The 15,274-nt window shown below is 38.1% G+C and overlaps 1 protein-coding gene across 3 annotated transcripts in view; it reads left to right on the forward strand.

The window, feature by feature from the left end:
- The window catches only part of MGAT5 (alpha-1,6-mannosylglycoprotein 6-beta-N-acetylglucosaminyltransferase), a 111,375-nt gene that overhangs the window by 14,026 nt on the left and 82,075 nt on the right, over positions 1-15,274 (forward strand). The window contains exon 2 of one of the 3 annotated variants that reach the window (XM_015289923.4): positions 816-873. The exons of the other annotated variants lie outside the window; for them this stretch is intronic. The gene's annotated coding sequence lies outside the window, so the exon portion shown is untranslated. The remainder of the gene's footprint in view (positions 1-815; positions 874-15,274) is intronic. 3 annotated transcript variants of the gene reach the window in all.

Raw genomic sequence — 15,274 nt, forward strand, 5'->3', positions numbered from 1 at the left:
AGAACCAGCTAGAAGACTAAAGAAGAGACTGAGGAGAAAATCATAGAATGGCCTGGGTTGAAAAGAACCACAATGATCATCGAGTTTCAACCCCCTGCTATGTGCAGGGTTGCCAACCACCAGGCCAGGCTGCCCAGAGTCACATCCAGCCTGGCCTTGCATGCATCCAGGGATGGGGTATCCACAACCTCCCTGGGCAACCTGTTCAGTGCGTCACCACCCTCTGTGTGAAAAACCTCCTCCTAGTATCTAACCTAAACCTCCCTGTCTTAGTTTAAAACCATTCTCCCTTGTCCTGTCACTATCCACCCTCATAAGCAGTCGTTAAAGACAGAGCAATTGCATGTCTCTGTCAGAGAAGGAGCCCTGAGAGACAGTGGCTAGAAAGATTTTTAGGTGGAAAGAGAATGGCTTCTTCAGCAGTCCGTTAAAACTACGAGGTAAAAGGAAGGTGTACCTAGGTGTCCTTTAGATATCTGAAAATGCAGATATCAAAAATTTGATTGTTTTTTAGTCTTTTTATACTGTGTTCTAGTTAATTGGAGAAAGGGCCAAAATGTTTACTTTCCCATTCATAATGAAAACCAAACAGTGATGAGGAATAAGTACGTACTGCTTCAAGTAGCGTTCAGACTGTAGCTGTTCCTTTGATCCTCCTGATGCTCAGATTGGGCATAATCAGTTGCCAGCCATGGGAGATTTGTCCAAGAAAACGACAAGTTCTAATTATTGAGTAATTTATTTTGATTTTCTAATTTGCAACTAAATCCTTTTAATCCAGCTCCTAATTCATTCTATATCTATATTCTTCATAGGAGTTGACAGTAAAAATTTTCAGAGCATGCTGAGAAAAGCACATTGGCCAACAAACAGGTAACCATTGTAATACACATCAAATAAGCTCTATCTCTTCAAGCTTTATGCAGATCCTTTGCTTATGTATTTGACAGTGAGGTGATGACACCTCACTCTCTGTATGCTGAATCCAAAGAAGACAGCAGAGTGATAATAGGAAATATTCTTGCAGTCTTGAGTGAGGGCCAGTTTATTCTCACTGAGCTATTGTAATCAAAGCAGGCAGACGAGTTTTGCAGTTTAAATAGCAAATTGCTTCTTATCCAACTTATTTTGACTGAATTGTCTAGGCAGTGCTCATTCAAGTTAATTCCATGGGCAGATGTGAGGAGGCAATGACTTCTGCTTGGAGAGTAGTCGCATTTCTGCTGGCACAGATTGATCTGGCAGAGGTTGTGTCTGCCTGGCCGCAGCATGTCACATTCAGAAATCTGAGCAGGGCATACTAAAGCATGTGTTCCATGTGATTTTCATTCATCAGATTCTGTAATCATTTTCCTCCTCTCTCTCTCTCTCTCCTCTATTTCAGCTTCACTGTGATTGTTTCGGTTGCCAAAAAATGGCTGGTGGTAGGCATATGAGCATATTTGCTTGTTTTCTAAACTATTCTCTCTCAAGATCAGGAAGTGATTAAGAAGTTGCACATACTATATTGGGAAATTATGACGTAAGAGCAGAAAGTATAAAGCATTGAAAGAGTTGTAAGTAAAAGTGCTTCCAAATATTCACTGTGGTGTAGAATATTGGGGAATGTGAGGAGAGGATAAATAAGAGGTAAAAGCACAGTGATTTAAGGTTGAGATGGACAGTACGGACTGTGAGGCTTTCAAGCCACTGGTTTGAGTCATTCCTGCAAAGAGGAAGAAGGGCTAAGCTGAACAGTTCTTCAACACCAAAAGATACAATTCCTCTTTTTTGTTCTCACTGGCTGTGATATGCACCTGACCCATCTGGTAGACAGCTTGGTTTGCAAAACAAGCAGAAAGCTAATATAATAAAAAGGCTTCTTTTGTTTTCACAATCTGTACAGCTCATCGAGAGATCTGTTGATTTGGCACATCTAGCACAAAGCAGGGTGCGAGAGCAAGCGGCTTGGAGGAGCAGACAAGGAGCAGGAGGTGAAAGCAGCACAGGGCTCAGCATGGAGCTTCCAGATGAGCTCTGCTGCCTCCTGCGCTAGGAGACTGTGGTGTGGGCTCAGGGTCTTTCCCATGTGCACTCGGTGGTTATGGAGCCATGTGGTTCCCTGCAGCTTCCTCTCACTGCTCTGATGGCCGCAGGCTTTGCTGTTGTGATCTGTGAAGGTTACCTTTTCCTTCATCTTTCTTTGCCCAGTGCAAACTTAGGTTTGAAAACAGCAAACATGATAGTCTTGGTAAAACTTTATACCTTGTTATGTATAAAGGCAATAACTGAGCAGTGAGAGTTTTCTGTGGCAGAAAAGGTTACCTTCTCAGTTGTTTCAGTAATGTTACTGTAACCTCAATCCTTATGCTGCAGAATGTTTGTTTTAAAATGCCCCAGAAGTAAGGAATATTCAGCACTTTTGTTTTGAGGCTCTTCTTAAGAAGAATGCACTTCTACACTAGAATGCAGTCCTGCCACACTACAGCATGTTGGAGTCCAGTGCCAAGGCTGCTGATGCTTCCTTTTGCTTGTGTCACATCTGGGCTCTTTGCATTTTGGCATGCCATCCAAAATCGATTTAGCCCTTTACAAGGATTAACGTTGCTCTCAGACATCGTTACTCAAAAGTCTGTGTCCAGTGTGTGGTGTGAAATTAATCACAAGGAAAGAAAATTAATGACCTGCTGTGGTGGCATCCATCAGGATATCTCTCAGCAGGTGTGAAATTAACTTGCCATGATTGTGGATTAAATTTAACGGCATGACGTAAAACTACAGAAACTGTTTCCATTATTACTAGGGAACGAGCAAGGCTTTTTTTTTTAGTTTTTTTTTAAGATTTCAGATTAATGAGCTGCTTACGCCATACAGTGGATGGTCCTGTGATCATTTAGCAGCATGAATTTAGATTATGTTCCCTAAGAAGATCAAGTATTACTGTATCAGTAAAAATTGTTAAAGTCAGGCCACAGAAATGCATTTTTAATTTCTATAATTACTGAGTGCCAGATGGTGGATGCATACTCGTTTCCAGAGTACTATTTCGGCTCAGATGTAAGCAGTCATCATCTTTATTTACAATTAATCAGATTTTAACCTAGGTAACTCGAAACTCTCTTGTGACTATGATGAGCTTTAAAGAAATGCGTAAAAGAAATGTCACTGTTGTTTTAGTTACAAAAAAGCTTTTTTTTCCCCTCCCACACCTTGGATCTTAGTTATGAGGATAGCAAAACTACCCGCTGACTCTAACTTTCTGCCATCTATATTGGAAAAAATATCTAATATTAGATTATGTATTTGGTAAATCCTATCTAGTTAAAAAAAAACTTGTTCTTTTGAAAGGTAATAATCAATCGCTGTTCCCCTACAGAAGGTCCTGGCTCACAGAATATACCCCTGCTGTCGAGGCTGAAGTTTTAATCTGTTGCTCTGAAAGGGCAGTACCACAAGGATATAAAATACATTACAGTTCATTAGCTTTTTAAGGTGAATGAGGAAGATGAAGAAAATGTATTTTCCAATTTAAATATTAAGGGCTTGATATTCTGCCAAATATTTCCATGTTTTTTCCCTTCTTATTCCCCTATGTGTATGTATGTTTCCTCTGTAATTACCCTGTTGGGTTTTTTTTTTTTTTTAAGAAGCTCCCTTTGACTTCTGAATTTTAAGTGGATTTTTGCTAAATGTGCCTTGAAGGTCCGCCTCTAAAAAGTTCGGTCACCTCAGCTCTTTCTAGATCTCTTGATGCTTTGCCCTTGATGGAAAAACAATCATGTACAGGTTTTTTTTTTACCCTTCATTTCAGTTTGGAATCCTCATTTCCAGGAATTAAGGAAGATGTGTATTGCTGATTAGAAAGAAGACTTGCACAGTGTTTTTCTTAGAAGTGGAGCTGTTACCCCTCCGTTAATATACCTTCAAGTTAGAAATTCGCAGTATACTGATACATTCTTGATTATCTGGTCTTTATAAGTTGACTTATCTGACTTTTATTAGAGAATATCAGTGGTTTGTAGAAACAATATATTTTTGGTTAGAGTAGTGAAGGTCTAATTAAGTTCTATGGATTTTGTGTCGAAAGTGATTTCTGACATTTGTAGCAAGGTTTGGATTCATAACACTTCTTCAACAGTTACATCTTATTTGTTGGGGTTGTTTTAGGGCTGTCCCTCTCAGTTGTGTCACTGGCAGTACTTTCGTCAAGGATAAAGTCATAAGTAGCACCTCTAGGATCACAGGGTCATGCTCTTATTTTCCAATATTGAGTTGAACTGACAAGTTGATATTTTAGAAGTTGCTTATAAAGGTAAAAAAGCATTAAAAAAGAATTAATGGTTCAAGTCAAACTTTTAACAGTTGATAAAGGTTAGATGATTACTAGAACAATTACATTTCAGTTGCTGTTTGAGCTGTTTTCTTGCCTGCATTAGGAAGTAAAAGTCTCAATATCAATATATGCACTTAAGGAAACTTGCTTTTTAGACTTGAATTGTAACATGATGCTCTTGCAAACTTGCTTATTTTGAAGTCAATGCTGAAACACTGTATTCAATTGCCTGCCTGCAATTTTAGATTGCTGGGTTTATTTAATCATATTTGTGCCCTTCTCTTGTTAATGGCTTTTAAAGCTCCTGACCTTCTATTATTAATTTGTAGCCTCAGGGGAGATGGGTAGAGAAGAGGGGAAGAGAGAAGTTTAACTCTTTCTGTTGAACTTGTTTAAGTTTTAAAGAGAAGTGAAAGGTGAAGTGGGAGTTTTCTTCAGAGCTGTGGTAGCATGACAGCTTCTTTGCTGACTGCCCTGGGAAACTTTTCAGTCAGACCATCTTGCCAGGAAGAAATCCTCATGTCTCTTTTCTATGATAGGCAGTGTGAGCTGGGGCTGTTGCAGTTCTTCTTTATTGTGCTCTGCCTGCAAGCTGAGGCCACGTTGACTAGTTTTGCCATTTGCTTCATCTCTTCATATCTGTGATATCCTCTCATGAGGGAGCATATGAATCTCTTATGGTGCCTTCACAGCAACACTTTTTGCTTGTTGGTTTTGGGTTTGTTTGTTTGTTTTTTGTTTTGTTTTTTTTTTTAATGCAGCTCTACTAGATTTTGATATGAAGAAAACTCAGATTTTTGTGTTGTCTGCTACATGAATATGCAAAATTGTTCTGTCAGCATGCTCAGAGTTGAGCAGTGTGGTGCTACCTGCCTGTGGGTAGGGGGCTCCTGAGAAAGTACTTCCATTTCTCTAGATCTGGTTGCACTCAGTGTTCACAGAGTATATGTTCATCTTCTACGTTATGCTGATGATGCTCTTCAGTTTCTGGAGGACTGAGAGCACATGAGCGAGATAAGGTTGTGTCTCCTAGCGAAGGTGGTTGCAGTAGCTAATGGTGAAATCATTGGTTAGGTGTTTTTTGTGGATCCGTGTTGAGGAGTGAAGATTTTGTGTAGCTTTTCTAATTTTATTCTCTGTATATTCTCAAGCGGCAGTCAATAGGTGTCACATCTCAAAGGAATTGCCAATCCATCGACTTGTGATTGTTGTTGTAAGTCAGCCAGGGGGCATGGAAATTTCTTACATAGCAAGTCAAAAATGATGATATTTAATAATAAATTCTGTATGGCAAAAAAAATTAAGTATTGTTTCATTAGCAATTGAGCCACTTATTTTGCCCTCTAGTTCATTATGTTTTAAGTAGGTATATACCACTGATTCATATAGCACATTATGGCTCATAAATGTCACTAAAATGACTCAAAGTAAGTGTTAAAGTGTCTTGCTGTCATTAGTTATCCAGTTGGTTTAGTCTTGGTGACAAGTTTGTAGATAATGTGAGAATTTTATAGTTGAAGATGTCAGGACTTGGAGAGCTTGCTGCTTTTCATTAAGGAAAGAGACAAGCCTGTATCTAAAAGCTGTAGTTGGAATTTCTTTCTGTTCAAATCTACTGCCTACCTTTCCTTGTCAGCAGTGTGAGTTGATATCCTGTGCCAGGTTGAAAAGCAATAAATACAACTGTAAAAATAATGAAAATTATATATTGTCAGTGATTCTGAGAACCCAATATCAGTGGCATGCTTTCAGTGAATGTGTTTGAGGAAATGACAGTCAGTGAAGATGTGGAGCATGACAGTATAAGCTGAAGTAGCCACTTCATTAATAGTGCAGCTGATACTTTCCAGATGCAAATCATAATGCTCAAATACTTTATGTTCAGGTGAGATCCTGTAATCTGCATCTCAGAAGACTGTTGACATTGTGGAAAGGAAATTAGATACAGTACAGAAAAAGTCTGCATAAGTCACTTGACCACTTGATAAGGCAATAAAAAGTCTAGATACTTTAAAGTAGCAGGTTGTGATAATAATGTGTTTTGGTGACACTGGAAGATTTAGTACAAAATCTGTTTTGTTGGTAAATTCCAATTAAGCTGAATAGAAGTCTTAGAGACTGAAAGTTCTGATTTATTTTAGAAGATTCAGGAGGCAAATATCTTGATATATACAGTAGCATGAGCTCTAGTCATGACAGCCCTGCATCTGTCAATGGCTTTTGTATGGCTTTAGATCAGTAGATTTCAAAGATTAAGAGTTATTATGTGTTGTTTGTCATATTCGATATGTAGTTAACTAGGTATGGAACATACACGAATAGCGGTCCAGTGGAAGAGTCAAACCTCCTAGTATGCTTTTCAAGCTCCGGAGTTCAGTTCAGCTGTGGAATGAGACTATAGATATGCAGAATTAAAATGGGAGCAGCTTCTCTGGTGTTAGTGGGATTGATGAGAGTAAGGTATGTCAATCTGCTAGAGATTAGTGAAGCGTAGAATTTTGTCAAGAAAGAAATAGCAGTGTGAGAACTATTGCCACCTGATCCCAACTCACTGTACCAAAACCCTAACGCAATCTGGTAGATATCTGTTGGTTGGTTGGCAGGGATGTTTATGTATGTTTGGAGATGTGTGTCTTAAGTGACTGAAGATAAAACAACTACTTATGTTGTTGTGGTTTTGTTCTTGTGGGTTTTTTTTTTAAGTGTAAAATTAGACTGGAACGTCACTTTTGATTAGTCTGTTTGAAGAAAGATCTGGTTTTAATAATTTATGTGGAGGCTGTATGAAAGATTTAAAATGTGACAGCTCTGAAATAAGAAGATTGATGCTCCAGTGTGACTTGGATTTTGACCTAATTTCATTTAGGTAGTGGTTGCTGTAAGACTTTGTGGGGTACATGAGCTTGTGACTTGTGGAGATTACTGGCTGATATTTTTAGGCTACCAGCTAATCCTGTTTAGGAATAGGATTTTTATCTAAAAACTGATAAGTCCTTATATTCTTGTTTTAATTTGTGGTGGCAAATTGAAAGTATATAGAAAAAGCAAAGGACCAACTGCCTATTTCAGAGTGTCTTGTGCTGTGGTGCACTCATCTAGATAGTGATTCTCTGTGTGCATGTGTTTGAAGAGTGATATTTTTCTTCCATGCCTGTACAGAAGGAAAATCTTCCATTTAAGTTGTTAATTTTGCACATATCCAGGGGAGGTATGGAGAAGCATTGCATGCATATTGCCCTTGAAGATGTTTTGAGCTTTTCCTCCTGGACTTCTCTCATGTTGCTTTGTAGCTGTTTCCGTAACAGCCATACTGTAGATAAACTAACATGTGTATTCAAAGTTCTGTTTGCTATATAAACACCGTCTTCCGGATGTTTTCTCCCTGTTAGCAGTTACTTTCATATATTTGTAACCTATGGCAGAAGAAAACTACTTCTTTAATTCTATTACGTAGCGTGAGATTGTCACCTGCTTTGTGTGTTTGTGTGTGGTAGGTAAGTGTTTGAAGCATTTTGTCACTGGTTTCTAAATACTGAGTCCAGAATGATTCCAGTCTTGTCTAATTCACCTTTGTGAATTTTTAATTAAACTTCTTAAAAAGAGTGAGGAAGCAGGACAATAAATGTTGTTGCATCTTGGATGTCTTGTGGCTGTTTTATTTCCGTTTTGTTGTATGCCCTGGTGGGAAGGGAGACGACAGTGAATGGATAGATGAGAATTTGGACTGGAAGTATAATGTATATGAATAATACTCTGCTGTACTGAAAATATTATAATTCGATGTATTGGTATCCCAGTTAGAACTCAGTGTGTTACTCATGGAGACTGAACCCGACATGAAGATTTTATGGAATGCCATTGCTTCCAATTGAATATATGCTGTACCATATCTAGAGTCTTGTCTGCAAGTGGTGAAGTGAGAGTACTACAGTTAAGTTGAGGTAGCATGACCTTTACATGAAGGATTGCTAGGTTAGAGCTAAGAATGTGAGCAGGACTTTCAGGATTGACTACAGCTAAGGTTCCTTCAGCGAGCTACTTTTGAGCCTGAGTTCTATGGCAGAAGCTGTTGCCAACCATGTCCTGTTTTTAGGCAGTCTTAAGTTGTTAAAGGATAATTTAAGTATATTAAGCACCTGTTTAATGTTATTTTTGTCATAATGTAATTTGAAATTGTTGGTTCAAATTTAACAGTGGGGTTTCGTTGCCAGTTTGGCTTGCTAATGTGACCGTGTTCCACATTCTTTAATGAAAGGGGAAATATTGATTCATCTTGATTGAGTTAATTTCCAGCTACCACCGTCTCCAATTTACTGCCTCTTAAGAGGCCTTGCAGTACATCCTTTGTATACTAAAACCTCCTTTATTGTCATTGTGCAGAAGACTCCCATGATGGCTTGGTGAGATCTTCATTTCATTGCTAATGGGGGATTGAAGTGAAAGGGAGGTGAGCTGTCACACTCATATGGGCGATGTCACGCCTTGCGAGACATCCCTGCTTCTTAGCACACAGTTATAATCAAGCCCTTGTCTCCTGGCAGCAGAGAAGGCTGCAGTTCTGTGGGCAGTGTTATTGGTGAAAGAGAGCAGCTAACTCTCGAGAGGTCTCCCACACAAGTCAAGACAATTTCTGCAGCACAGTGTAGCTCTTATCTCCCCCTCCTGCTTTTGCCATCCATACTTTTCTGAGTTATTTATGGTGCTTTCAGGGAAGAAACTGATTCAGCTACCCGTCATCAAACAGATGTTTGGGTGTATGAAACACACTGAAGCTTTCTGTGCTTCCTTCAGAACTGTCTTAACAATCATCTTTCCTTCATTTTTACTTCTTTTATCTTCCTTTTCCTCTCCAGTTTCTGCATGTTACTTGTGGTTTTTATTTGCTTCCACAATATAAAATGATAAATAGTATCAACTATTTGCAGAATTTGATTAAATTATGAAAATCTTCAGAAGCTGAATAAGTTGAAGTTGTAGAAATTTTGCAGGCTTATTTAATTATCTGTATCCATCTTCTCTGAATGTTGCATAAATCAGAACCAACTTCAGCTTTCTGCTCTTTAATTACCTGGTTACTTATGCTGGCGGTGTTCACACAGAAGTGGAATAATTATCTAGATAGCTGAGGTTTCTGGATTTAGCTAAGGGAGAAGGTAGGTGACACGCTAAGGATACTTCTGGTTGTGCTCAGCGCAGATGTTGAACCCATCAGACCTGCTAGGTAAAGGCAAAGAGAGAAGGTATACAGTGTGGCATTGAGACAGGGTGTGTTCAAAGCTCCAAGGATCTGCTGGAAGTGCCAGATTTACCAAGCCCACAGAGATACTCACCCACAGGTAACAGTAACAAATGTCAGTTACATTTTGAATGAGATCCAAGTTGTCTGTCCGCAGAGTCGACCCTCCTAAAAAGGTCTTTCCTGAAGGGAATGAAAGGACACAGCCGTTAAAAAGCTGATCAGCAAGTTACTGCAATACTAAAACTGGAGATTTATGCCAGGAATTGATCTGATTTGCTTAGAATTTTTATTGGCAACTGTTGTGGACACTTAAATATGTTACCGTGAATTGAAAAGATGGGAGGGGAAAGTGTGGATGGAAATAATCAGGGCTTTCCTACTTCAAACGATATCATGAAGAGCATGCAGTGCTCTAAGTGCTTTTTGTACTTTCAGTACATAGCACTATGTGTGTGGGTACAATTACGAATCTTGTTGTATTTGTATGAATTGTTTGATGGCCCTACTCCTAAGATAATGAAACGAATCTCTTTCAAAGCCCAATATAATCACTGCAAAAATGGACAAAAACGTGGTCCAAATCTGAAATCAGAACACAGATCCTCGTTATGTTTAATTTGATGTACTGCCTGTGTGTTGTATGGGATTTACGTAACGAATTTGAAGTGGTTCGGTGTGTCAGTAGACCAAGGCCATGAGGCTCTTAAAAGGTGCAAGAGGAGAAATGCCAATTGCTGCTTTAAAGACCAGACACTAACTACTACACTGCCAAAAAATGATCTTTCTGTTACATAAATTACCACTTAGCAGGTGTTTGAAAGGAAGTGCAGTTTTTGTGGGAAGAAGTGCTTTGTTCATCCAAGTGAATTAGCAGTAAGGATGTTGAAAAGAGTTATTTTTATTATTATTCCCAATTTAATAAAAAAAATTTAAAGACTTGCTTGGTTGCTTTGCAATGATGTAGCAGTCATAATCAGGCATTGCAGTAGGAATTAAAGATGATGTACATATCAGGTATATGCTGAAAACAAAATGTAAGAGAGCTACTGCTTTTGGGTCATACTTCAGATACTACAAGAAAGTATATTGCTAATGATTTTGTACAAAGTGAGCCTGAACTGCATTTGGTGGTAGGTTTTTCTTCTCAAGTGTTAGCCATGTAATTACTCAGTGTATTATGTTTTTATTTTCCCAAATGAAACAGTCTGCTATTTTCATTACTTAACTAAAAAAGAAAAAGAAAATGTGTGAGTGGAGATGATTTTTATAGTCATCTTTATTCTCTCAGTACTGTAGACAAATGCACTTTGAGTTGAGAAGCATCATTAAGCTGGATTTCTGAATGATGGAAATTAGTCCTTCCTAAATTGCTCAGTGCTGTGATTTATTTATTTTTGTTACCAGTGTAATTCTGTTCCTTAGACCAACCTTCTATGTTGGACTGAGTTTGTTACTTCATACCAGCTGTATGCCTTCTATTTTCTTCCTGTCCCTGAGCACTTGGCATTAATAATTCTCCTGTATTCAAGATTGCATGGAATACTGGAAAAATAATAGATGCATTTTTAATGCTCTTGAAATCAGCTGTGTATATGCATAACTCTTTGTAAGTAATCCAACAATAAATCTGTGTAACTTCAAAACAAGATTTTACACTTCTAGATAGCTTTCTTGTTCTGTTTTCTATCCTCTGGCGGAATGCACAGGAAGAGCTGAGGGTGACATTCATGTAACTGGGTTATAAGAGAATGTTCTACTGGTTTAGAAACCAGAAGAGTAGGAGAGGCCTCAGCATGTTGGTCATTGCTCAGAGGAAAGCGCCTGGGAGTCTGACTGCTGGTGCTTCCCCCAGGGCTGTGACGGCTGCATTCCGGGCTGGTGGCAGTAAGGGACAGAGTACTTCAGTTACTTACCAGCAGCTTATTACTAGTTGACACTCTTGGATATACAGGCTGGAACTCATATCTGAATACTGAGGATGCTGTATCCTGTTCAAGTAATTAGGAGCTGATCTCTGCACAGTTCTGCTGAGGCTCACTGTGACATGCATTGAGCTCTCAGAGGTAAGCCTGCCAGAGAACTTGTCAGGAGAAGAAAACATTCTCCTGCTTCCACTGTTAACAAAAGCTGCTTCCATTTACAAAGCATAACATGTGTTATATTTTCTTTTTAAAGTTTGTCCTTGAATCTTTTTCTTCTTCACTGCAACCTGTACAGTTCATCAGATCCCTTGAGGCTGTCATTGTCATTGTGTGGCATCAGCTGTGCAATGCTAATGAGTTTCAACAGAACAGAATATCAGTCTATGCCTGGTGCAACTCTGGCAAGATCATTATCAATCTTGTGTTTTCAGGAAGGCCACATTTCTTGATAACAGTAACTTTGTAAAACAGCAACAAATTCCCCTGCAGGGGCAGCTTATAGCATTTTGGTAAAGAAATCCTGGCAATGGTGTATGAATGACTGACCCAGACAAACTTTAGCTGAGCTAACTGGTGGCAGAGATTTGCAGCATGCTTGAAGTATTCTGACCAATCTGGCCATGGTTTAAATGAATACTGTCCTACAATTTTAGTCTGGCCTACCTATGAGCCACAACTTTTATTCCATCTGTTACTGTGAGTGCCTTGAAGATGGTGCCAAAGCAAAAAAGATTACTAAATATAAGTATTTATTCTGGGCATACCTCGTCCTTAGACTGATCAGATTTTCATGAATATCAAAATGAAGGAGCCCCGTCTCAAAAAACATGGCATGGAAAATGACTTCCCTTGACATTTGTCATGTATATATTTCCATTGTTGTCAAATTATTTTTCATTTGGAATGTTATTCGGTATTAGAACTTACATTTGTTTGCATTCAAATGTACATATATTGGATATGCCAGGAATGTATTTAAGTTCATAATGGAAGTATATAACATATGACTATTAGGAAAAAAAAGATCTGTATTCAGCTGGAAAACCAATACAATATAAACAGCATAGCAGTAAACTACAATCTCTAGTTATGAGGACAGTAAGGAATATGTAAAACTTAAAATGTGGGTTTTCCTATATTTAGGTAGATAACAAGAAGTAGGTGAAAATATGAGTGTTCAGTACTGGTTCTCAAACCCACAGAAAAGCTTTCTTTTCTTGTGTATGCTTGAGCTATGACTGTGATTTAGGTTGACTTTGTCACTGTAGCAATTACAATATACCAAATCATAAAGAAAGTCTCAGATGGTTTTTTTTTTTTTTTTTTTTTTTTTTAGTATTAAAGAGACAGAAAAGTCATTCTGGAAAGAAGAAAGAAAAAGCTGGTGCTGGAAAATTCAGACCTCACTCCTACTGTTCTATAAATTGCTGCTAGTATTCCTGTCTCTCTGTGTGAGCCCCAGGTCCAGGCTTGTGGTTTAAATTATAAACAGAGATGAGATATGTCTATACAAGAATAAGAGTGCACAGATGGAGATAATCAGAAGTGACTTAATGTGTCAGCATTTTTAGAGGTGCTAAAAGCCCACAGTGCCAAGTAGATGTTGATGAGAGAGCTACAGGTGTGAAGTATCCTCAGACATATCCTGGGAGGCTGATTTCTAGAAGGTGTTCAGACACCGTTGGAGTCTCATTAGGTGCAGTGGGAATTGTGCTTTTGGATGTATTTAGAAATCTCATAGGTGCCTCTTTATGCGTCTATTGAGATTTCTTTAACGCTCCTAATTTTTGCTCTGTTGACAGTTGCCATAAGTAAGAGGAGTTTTTATAGAACTTGCCTCATTGTTCTTGGTTAATTATAAGAAGTCCTGATGATGTGAGCTAAAGAGAAGAAACAGTAAAAACTGTCAGGGATGGTACTTTGCATTAAACGAAGGATTTCTGTGGGATTCTTTAACCTCTATGATAAACTAAAATTCAAGCAAGGGACTTCTCTCTCCTCTTATGTTCTACAGGCTATATTGTTTGTACTGTTTGGTAGGTTCAGATATCTAGAATTTAACTTTCTAGCCATAAACACGTATATGTGACTTGCAGCTTGACTGTCTCAAAAGTGATTAATGAAAGTGGGACTCTTCACAATTTTGTTGGGAACTTTTTTTTTAGTCACACATTCTCCAATAGCACTTCAGCATGAATACAGCTACAAACAGCATTGTCACTAACAGATGGTAGGTGGTAGGATCAACCTGCTTATTGTTTAACCTAATCATTTCCACACTTTTAGGTGACATTTCATTTCTTACTCATCACTCAAGCTGCCAGTTTTTAAGATTTGAAGTGTAATAGGGGGGAGGTGACATACTGGTTAGTTAACTATTCCTACTTGTATCTCTCTCTTGTTTAAATAGATGCAGTTTTGTATTGTGTCCCTTAATGTTGTATGTTCACTCACAACCTCTGAAGTACTATGTCTTCAGTGATACTATTAGACAAACTGAGTTCTCCCTCCTGCTTTCACAGGAAACTTTAGATCAGTTAAACGGACAATCTTTTTTCACTGGAATTTGTAAGAAGCCATATCTCCCTATAAATATTCTTATTCCTTTGTTTCCTTTAATTTTTTTTCCACTGATACATAGGATTACACAATCTGTTGAAACCTTGGTGTTACTACTCTTCTACATGGCCTCAATTAGCTTATTTGATTTGCTTTTCTTAACAAATGTCACAACAGGCATTTAGTTAACTTACCTTCCCAAACCTGATCTTTTGCAATTCTTTCACCAAGTTAAAATGGAACAGTTCAGTGGAGGAGGGAAAATAAGGAATGTTAGTGAATGTGTTTTTATGTAAAATAAGTTGAGTTCGGTGGATGACTTTTCTGGAAAGTTAAGCTCAAAAAGGAATGATTGTCAAGGTTCTTGTGGGGTTCTTGCTCAACCCCTCACCCCCTTTTTATTTTATTTTTTTTAAAGGGGCCAATTATCTGTTCTTGTTCTCTGCAGATGGGTTCCTTGGAGCTGACTCTAGTGTGCAGTGTTTTGTTAGTGTTTCTGCTGACACTTCTCCAAGGCTGTCTGGTTTCCATTTTAAATCTTTCTGATATTTATTCTCTTGCAGTGTTTGCAATGTCACTTCAGTTTGCTCATGAAATTTTTTAGGCGTTTGTCCTTCACTTGCTGCTAATATTAGATCTTCGTTATTCTTGGTTCCTACCTTTGTCCTTCAAACTCCTCCTTTTTTCCCCTATTCCCAAAAAAGATTGAAATTTCAACTGAAGCGGGGAAAGGTATCTTAAGAGCTGATCTTTCCATTATCATATAGTCTTAAATGTTTCTGTGCTTTTGTAAAGCACATTTCATAAAAATTCCTATATGCTGGTTTTTTAAAATGTCTGTGCACTTACAAGAAAACTACTTTTCTCGTGTTGTGCATGTTTTTCATAATGAAAGTGGTTGTGTTTGATTGTTGATAGTTGTCACAGAGGTGGCCAGCCTTCAATGGAAAATTGTGTGTTTTTTATGGAGTTTTATATCTAGTACATTATATTGTTCAAAAGCTAAATGATAAGATTTACCATAGTAGGTTTGTTGTTTTTTGTTTTAAGGAACTGGTGCTATATGGGATTTTGTTTTTGTTCTGAAAGTATAGGAAAGTCATGCAATAGACTTTCCCCTTCAAAGACTGAAAGGTCAGTTGAAGAAGGGGGAGATGGTTATCTACTAGATTTCTTTCTTCATTGTCATGCAGTAAAATTGAGTTTTCATCCTGTTTTAATTCAAAACCTCAAGAAATCAGG

This window comes from Gallus gallus, chromosome 7 (genome assembly GCF_016699485.2).
Source record: "Gallus gallus isolate bGalGal1 chromosome 7, bGalGal1.mat.broiler.GRCg7b, whole genome shotgun sequence".
NCBI classification, from domain to species: domain Eukaryota; kingdom Metazoa; phylum Chordata; class Aves; order Galliformes; family Phasianidae; genus Gallus; species Gallus gallus.